Source organism: Marmota monax, unplaced genomic scaffold, assembly GCF_021218885.2.
Source record: "Marmota monax isolate L192 unplaced genomic scaffold, Marmota_monax_Labrador192_F-V1.1 WCK01_AAM20220418_F8-fsc00018, whole genome shotgun sequence".
Taxonomy (NCBI): domain Eukaryota; kingdom Metazoa; phylum Chordata; class Mammalia; order Rodentia; family Sciuridae; genus Marmota; species Marmota monax.
Window position 1 is genome coordinate 957,135 of NW_026692201.1, and position 9,171 is coordinate 966,305.

Consider the following 9,171-nt stretch of genomic DNA (forward strand, 5'->3'; position numbering starts at 1 on the left):
AGAAGGCACTTTACATATTTCCAGAGGAATACTGGCACCACCAAATGGGTTATAAACACAAATATAAAATGGATCCATGAATATGCTTGTAGAGAGATAAATAACTGGAGATGGCTTATTTCCATACCTTAGACAATAAAATCGAAGTCAAGAGAGGTAAAGTGTTGAATTGGTTATGTAGCTCAGTGGTACAGCACTTGCCATGCATGAGCCAGGCCCTGGGTTCAATCCCTAGTATCATAGAGAGAGAGAAAGAGGTGCAATATTCTGTTCAAGGTAAATCACCTATCTTCTTATTGTTCCCATTTTAATATTGAGCATAGCAGTTACAGATGGGACAGTCCATTATGAGAAACATAGCTTTGTGGTTTGAGAGCTCATAGACTATTAACCTTCTGCAATGTAAGGTAAGCAGGCTGGAGAAACCAGACCTGGAAAACAGTTGTGAGTAAAGGGAAAAGTGAATGAAGGAGAGAATACAGCACCCTGAGAAAAACGAGGAGGCAGAGATAGAGAAAATCAGAAAAGATTTGCCCTCATGAAAGATTTTTTTAAGTTCTATTGTAACTTTAGTGAGAATTTTTTTTTCCATCCAAGAGAAAAAAAATCCCATAAAAATAATATCCACCAACAGTTGTATCCACTTAGAAGACGCTTGCTAATTATAAAGTATTTAATATATTTCTCTTTTAAACAACAGCCTAAGCTCTACACTGCTTTACCTACCTCCATGAATTGGTAATTAGACCCTGTCCTAAAGGACTATACTCTTTGTTACCTTTCACTTTAGAATGTGATCTTGGTCATGAAAAGAATTCTAGAGCTGTGCTAATGAGCATTTCTAGAGCCAGCCCTATGCAGAGGTAGCCAAGTTCTCTGTCCTAAGTCACATTTTTAAATTAGAATAATAAAGCACCACGTTTAACCACTGAATCTTCCTTTAATCCAGAACTCTGGAAACAAGAGAATAAAGAAAAGTAAATCCGTAAACTAACACATATTAAGAAGTTACTGACCAAAGGACTTTATTTACTATGTCTCCTTTTTTAGAATAAATTAAATTTTAACAAGGTACTCTAGATGATACAATGCTTTAGTCTCTAGGAATAATTTATGAATGGTGGAAATTTTGCATACTGTATAATACATAGGATATATGTTAAAGGTTCACCTGTGGAAAAGGTCAAAGAAACAATAGTTTATACAATATAGAAGTTAATTTCTATGTTGTGTAACTGATTCAGGGAGAGAACTTAGAGTGAGGGAAGTACTTATGTCGCTAGAGATCCTAGTCCTATCCTGTGTCTCCACTATTTCCAGCACACAGCTTCTAGCTCATTATCTAAAATGGCTGCTCCAGCTATGGCCATTATATCTGAATTCCATCTTGTGAGTAGGGGAGAGGAAAAGGGGAGATCATGTTTCTTTTCTTTTAAAGGAATGTTATGGTTTGGAAATGAGGCATTCCCCAAAAGTTCATGTGTGCAACAATGCAGGAAAGTTCAGAGATGAAATGATTACATGATGAGGATGGTAACCTTGTCAGTGTATTACTGTGGTGGATTAATTGGAATGGATTAATGGACAGCAACTGTAGGCAAGGAGGGTGCGGCTGGAGGAAGTAGGTCACTGGGAGTGTGCCTTTGGGGTTTAAATTGTATCCCTGCTGAGTGGAGTTCTCTCTGGGCTTCCAGAGGATCAAGAACTGAGCAGCTTTCCTCAGCCTTGTCATTGTGCCATGATGTTCTGCCTCCCCTCGGGCCTGGAGCTAGGGTGTCGGCTGACCATGGACTGAAGCTCTGAAACTGTGAGTCAAAACAAATTTTTCCTTTTCTAAGCTGTTATTCTCAGGCCTTTTGGTCCCAATGACACAAAGACAACTAAATCATAAAGTAATACAAAAGTTGCACATATCACTTAGGTTCATATCCACTCACTACACTGTGGTCATAGGAACTGTAATGAAAACTTATAAATGGCACTTTTCCCTGGAGAGTCAAACAGCTACCTTAAATTTCAATTGCTAGAGGAAAAATAACAGCCATAAGGGACAAACTGAGACACTGCCATAGCAATTTTGGTAGGGGGATTTTTTTTTAGCATCCTTTAAGCAACATCATTTCTCCTTAAATAAATCTGGTAGGCATTTGATAGCAAACACTTATTGAAGGGCAAGGCACTGGATTTTATATTACAATGCAGATATTGGCTTTAAAATATGATAATATAAATATATTATATATTAATTAGTAAATATAATATGTAACAATCATAAACAATAATAAATGTTAATAAGATAACATTTTAAAGCCAATATCTGTTTTAAAATTTGCACAGAAATAAAACTTTAGATTAAGAATTCTATTTTTTCAGATGTTCTAGTTTCATTTATTAAACAGATACTACAGAGCAATATTCTAAGCTAACTTATAATATCCTTATTATTAAAACCACCATTGTTCTTTGTTTTATAAGACACTCAAAGTAAAACAATGTCATTAAGCTATCAATGTTATGAGAAAAAAAAAGTATTATTTATCCCTATTTAGATACTAACTTACTAAAACCATCTTTGCCTCACCTAAATTGTCTATGTGATTTTTACAGAGCACATTGGTTTTAGCCATTTCAAAAACAGGGTTAACTAATTTGGTAAGAGGAAAAATATAAAAATAGTTGGACAATTTTTTTTTTAATCTTAAACCATAAAATGATAGTATTCTCAGTTTATTAAAGATTTAAGTAAGCAGTGAATAGTGGTGCAAGAGGAGGTGGTATTTTTATTCTAGATTTTCTCTCATAAACCTGAGGCTGAGCTGGGCACAGTGGTTTGCGCCTATAATCCCAGAGGCTCAGGAGGCAGATGCAGGAAGATCACAGGTTCAAAGCCAGCCTCAGCAATAGTGGGGCACTAAACAACTCAGTGAGACTCTGTCTCTAATAAAATACAAAATAGGGCTGGGGATGTGGCTCAGTGGTCAAGTTCCCTCGAGTTCAAACTATGGTACCCATCCCTCCTAAAATAATAATAATAATAATACTGAGGCTGGCTGGTGTTAGACACCTGGGAAGGATCTCTGGGTTCAGAGTTGCCTGCAGCATCACTTACAGAGTTGTCATTCAAAAAGAAATAGGCATGATGTATGAAATTCCAATAAATAGCCACTGCAGTGTTTGGTTTATAATAAACTTTGATTGTTAATACCCTACATAAACCTGCTAAACAATAAATAATTTTCCTAGCTTATCAAACTCTTAAATTAATTTGAGTTTTACATTTGGTTAGATAATCATATTATAGTATAAAAAGTTACAGAGCCTTAAGAAGTAAAGAAGCAAAGAAAAATTACATTTTAAAAACGATATTCTTATGACCTAGTAGTTATCCACTTCATTTAAAAAGTAACCAAAGATTAAGAATCTCTTGTACTTTAAATCCATCTAGCCCTGGGCCTTTTTCTTTGGTTTTTCCATGAAATAGTGTTGTAACTGCTATTAGGATTATTTGCCCTTTCCCCTAATCCTCTTTTATTGATTTAGTACAAGGCAGCTCTGATAGTCAAGAGGGCAGTCACACTTTAAAAACACACTTATTAAGAAGTAAACCAAGTGTGGCAGAGACGCCTGTTTACAGGTTATTAGAGTCTGTGTATTGTGCTTGGCCTGTAAATTTTGTTGTGAACCAAAAGGACCCTTAATCATTAGGAAACAATTTTAGTTCCATCAAAGCAAGCTATCAGATATTAAGAAAAAACCTGAAAGTGCAGATAAGTGAAGGCACCAATTATCACTTTAATTATGCTTGCTAAAAAAACACTCAGAGAATGCCTATCATACACTAAGCACAGGACTGGCCTCAGGATTACGCATATGAAAAAGCAAGATTTCTTGATTCAGGAAACTTACAGGCCTGAAGTGGAGACCCTGGCACATGTAATTTCAACATGGAATGATAATTGCAAGAGTAAAGTTCTTTCCCAAGGACAGCGGGAGGAAACCTGGGGTGGAAGTGAAGTCAGGGGCAAGGGAACCATTTGTTGGAAGAGAAGGGGCTGAACTGGGGCTTGGTTTAACCAAGGAGGGAAGCCAGGCAGAGGAAAGGTGGGGAGACCTTCTAGGTAGAAACAACTGAGGAGTGAAGGCACAGGGACTGGGATACACATGGCTGTGTGGGCTTGCCAGGGCAGAGCAGAGGTCAGGGTGGGAAAGGACAGACATAGGAGTCAGGTGTACTCTAACTAGTGTAATGCTTCTGGCCTCTTGTTTTACCTGACCTAAAGTTACTGTACAATTATGAGAAGAGAAGGGAGATGGGAAGGGTGATTGCATTGTAAGGTGAGGAAATAGGAAATCTTCATTTTCCTCAGTTGAAAGTCATTAGACAATGGCTATGAGGGCGGAGGGCTGCGTTATACTCCCCATCAAAAAATTGTCCATGTGTTTAAGTGCTAACCCTGTCTGTGCTGATATGTGAAGATAGGGTCTCTGAGAGGAAATTAGGTTTAGACTAAGTCATGAGACTGGGCCCTTGCTCTAATGGCTTTAGTGCCCTTATATGAACTGACATCAGAGAGTTTCCTTTGTCTCTCCTTTCCCTTCTGTCTACCCATGTGAAGACACAGCAAGAAAGTAGCCATCTATAAGCCAGAGAGAGGGCACCCAACAGGAACCAAACTGATACCTTAATCTGGAATTTCCAGCTTCCAGATGGAGAATTAAATATCTATTCTCATCTCCCTTCATGAAAAGTCTTGGTTACATCTGTTAGTCAGTTCACACACAGTTCTACCTCACAGAATCTACTCTGATACATATTAAAATAGTGCATCTAACATAAACTTCAGTCTTGTAGTTATTGTTAGAAACATGTTACTTTTTTGGTAGAAGTTGTATTGATACAAAACACACATAGAAAAGAAAACCAGTCCTAAATGTGCAAATTGTTGAATTATCACAAACTAAAATGTTTGTGTAAGCAGAATCCAAATCAAGAAACAGAACATAATAAATACCCCAAAGACCCCCTGCACTCCCTCTGGTCACTACCTCTGCCAAAGAATCAGTATCCTGAAATCTGATACTGTAGATTAATTTTATCTGTTTTTATATAAATGCAACCATATTGTATGTATTCTTTTATATATATATTTAATTTTTAGTTTTTTTAGCTCAACATTTTTATGAGATTCATCCATATTATTTAATGTAGTTAAATTCGTTCAACCTACTGCTATAAGGTATTCCAGTTGATGACTAAATCACAATTTATCCATTCTACCTCTGATGGGCATTTGGATTCTTTCCAGTTTGTCAGCCTTATGAATGGACCTATTACAAACATTCTTATGCACGCCTTTTTGTTATTTGTTCTAATTAATTACACATGACAGTAGAATATATTTTGACACATCATACATAAATGGAGTATAACTTCTCATTCTTCTGATTGTACATGATGTAGAGTTACACAAGTCATTTAATCACATATGCACATAAGATAATAATTTCCGATTCATTCCACTACTTTTCTTCCCTATACCCCTCCCCTCCCTTCACTCCCCTCTGTCCAGTCCAAACTATCTCTATTCTTCCCTAGCCACTCCTCAATGTGAATTGGCAACCATGAATCAGAGAAAACATTCAGCCTTTGGTTCTTTGAGACTGGATTATTTTGCTTAGCATGATATTCTCCAGCTCCATCCATTTACCTGCAAATGCCATATTTCATTCTTCCTTAAGGCCGAGTAATATTCCATTGTGTATATATACCACATTTTCTTTTCCATTCATCTGTTGAAGGGCATCTAGGTTGGTCCCGTAGTTTGGCTACTATTGAGCTGCTATAAACTTGATGTGGCTGTGTCACTGTAGTATGCTGATTTTAAGTTCTTTGGGTAAAAACTGAGGAGTGGGAAAACTGGGTCAAATGGTGGTTCTATTCCAAGTTTTCTGAGGAATCTCCAGACTGCTTTCCATAGTGGTTGCACCAATTTGCAGCCCCATCAGCAATTGTAAGAATGTACCTTTTTCCCCTCAGCCTCACCAACATTGTTTTTATGCATGTCTTTTTGTAAACAGATTTATACATTTCTGTTGAAAATAAATAGGCAGTTGTCACTATGCATGACACCAACATGCACACATTTCAGTTACCACAGAGTAGTTAAATAATACTAGTCCACCAACAACACAGTTCAAATTTCAGTTATCACTATTTATTAACTAGGAGCAATTGCATAAAGTACAAACTTTGCTACTATCCTTTCAAATTCCCAAATAATTGTGTAAATAATAGATGGGCATCATATTTAGATACCAGTCATCTCCCTTTTTGCAAAGTCTTGATTACTGCACATCTGTTAATCAGTTTACACACAGAGCAATATACTTCAATGATTTGTACAAAAATTGCTTTGTATATGACTATGTATTTCTGGAAGGTAAACCCCTAGAAATGGAATTGATGAGTCACTTTAAGAGATAATTTTAAATTATCTTCAAAAGCATGTACCCATTTACCCTCCTACCCCAATATGTGAGAGAAAGCATTTTTGTTACACTCTAATCAATATCAGATAGTAGATAATAACAAATTTTATTAAAAAATTAATAATTTCTACATATCTAGTGGGTGAAAATGGATTACTTTTGAGGTTTAAATGAATTTTTAAATTTAATTTTGTGTGTCTAGCTCAGAAATTATTGTTTCATATTGGAAAATTAAATTAGATTTCAACCATGCTTGAGATTTCTAACATGTCTCATGGTTGAACAGAACTTAAAACCATAATTAATAAATAATCAATGGTACAACCAGTTCTGATTTATTTAAGACCTAAGTCATTCTAATTTTCCTTTCTAAAATTTTTTGTTATTTTGAAACAAGAAAGAAACCAAAGTAAGCAAGACTCAAAACAGATCTGTTTACTAAAAAATGTCATTTGGTCTCCATGGAGCAAGTTATACAGTCACAGTCTAATCTAGTGAGAATTCAGGATGCAGATTATCCCTTTCACCAGATCATCTGGGTTTGAATTCCAGTGTCACCCCTTACCTTATGCAAATCCCTTCCCCAGTATAAATTCCATCAAATGGCTATAGTTACAGTAAGTACTCCATACACTGGTTGAAACTGAATGAGAATTCTAGCCTTTGTCTGGTACTACCTAAATGTCAACCAATAGCATCTACATTTCAATGGTATTGTATAGTGATCCTGTTTTACATGCTGGATGTGCTCTAAGATAAGAAGACATTCACAAATGGATATGAAAGTATAGGTGCCTTTATTGGGGCTGGATATAGTGATGGAAGTAAAATTAGGTTTGGTCAGATAGGCAAGGTGAGAATATAAAGCATGAAGGGATCATAAAAAGAAAAATGTAGCTGACTGCTATAGAAAGATGGGGTAACTAAGAGAGGAATGTAAGATGAGGGCATCACTGCAACACCTGGCCTGGAGCCCAGATGGTTCCCCACTAGATATAGAAGTGTATCAAAACATCCAGCTGAGCAGCTAGCTGTGACAGTGCCCAGTGATCATTTTGCCTTAGGGTAGCCTTTTTCAATCTTAAAGGAGTCTAGATTCAATAATAGTGCCCTTAAGAAGAAGCAAACATAGGACTAAAGAATCCAGGCCTTCCCTATGCATTCTCCAGTCCATTTACTCATATAGTAGTCCCACATTATTTGTGGTTTCACTACCATGGTTTCAGTTGCCTCCAGTCAACCATAGTCTAAAGATATTAAATAGGGAATTATAGAAATGAACAAGTCATAAGTTTTAAATCACATGCCATTCTAAGCAATATGATGTAGTTGTTGGAAAAAAAAAATTTGCCCAGTACGTGAATCCTTTTGTCCAGTGTATCCACGCTCTATATACTACCTGTCCAATAGACACCTATCACCTATCTTGATTATCAGATCAACTGTTGTGGTTTCTCAGTGCTTGTGTTCAAGTAATTCTTATTTTACTTAAAAAATGTTTTCAAGGTGTAAGAGTAGTGGTGTGGGCAATTCAGATATGACAAAGAGAAGCTGTAAAGTGCTTCCTTTAAGTGAAAAAGTAAGAGTTCTCCACTCAATGGAAAGAAAGGGCTGCCTAAATCTACAATTAGTTATTCTGTTAATCTCTTGTTGTGTCTAATTTATAAATTGTATCTTATCGCAGGTATGGGAAAAAAATATAGTGTCCACAGGGTTCAGTACTATCTATCCACGGTTTCAGACATCCACTGGGGACACTTGAATACTGTATTCCCCATGATAAGGGGGCACTGCTGGATTTATTAAACATCAATTGGAGCCAAGAACTGAGCTAAATAATGAGGATAATATGGGTATAAAGTGTTGAACAGATTATATGAGAACCCTGCCCTTGTGAAGTTTACTATTTAGTGAAAGAAGATAGACTTTAACATGTGAATAAACAGCAAACTTATAATCATGAATTGTAATCAGTCTTATGGAGGAAAAAATTGAATGCTATATGAGGTGAAGAATTGTATTTGTATTGTTAGGTTAGTGAAGATGTGTGGGCATGGTCAGGGAAAGCTTTTCTGCAGAGGTAATATTCAAGTTGGGAACTAACAGATAAGCAAGGATTAGAGTTGTAAGAAGTACTCCCTAGAGAGGAATCATCATGTACAAAGACGCTAAGGTAGGAATGAACCTAACACAATCTAAGAACTGTAAGTAGACTTGGGAGTAGTGTGCTGAAGCACCCATGGCACAAGGTGAAGTTGAAACAGTAGGCAAGGTCCACATAATACAAGGTCCTAGGATGCCATTGTCATAGTTTGAGTGTTTAGTTGGCAGGATGAAACTAAAGAATTTCTTTTGGATCAACATCTGTGGAAGAGGGGAAGGAAATAAGAAAGACTGGAAAGAGCAAGACAGGAGCTGAGATGCAAACCCAAGTGACAGCTATAGCCAACCTTAGGTGGGACTCTGGGGCTAGAATGGCCCATCAGAGCTGTTAAGAGGTGAGCCAAGATGACCAAGTCTTTACACCCCTGCAATGATCAGTCATTGAAAACAGACTCCCCTGGGAAGAGCGTGGTCTTCAATGACGTGGCTGCCTGAAGCTGAAGCTGTCCCTGGAGGGGCTGACCACTGAAAGCATCTGCCCACAGTATTCCCAGCACCAGTCTTGGCAATACTAGACAG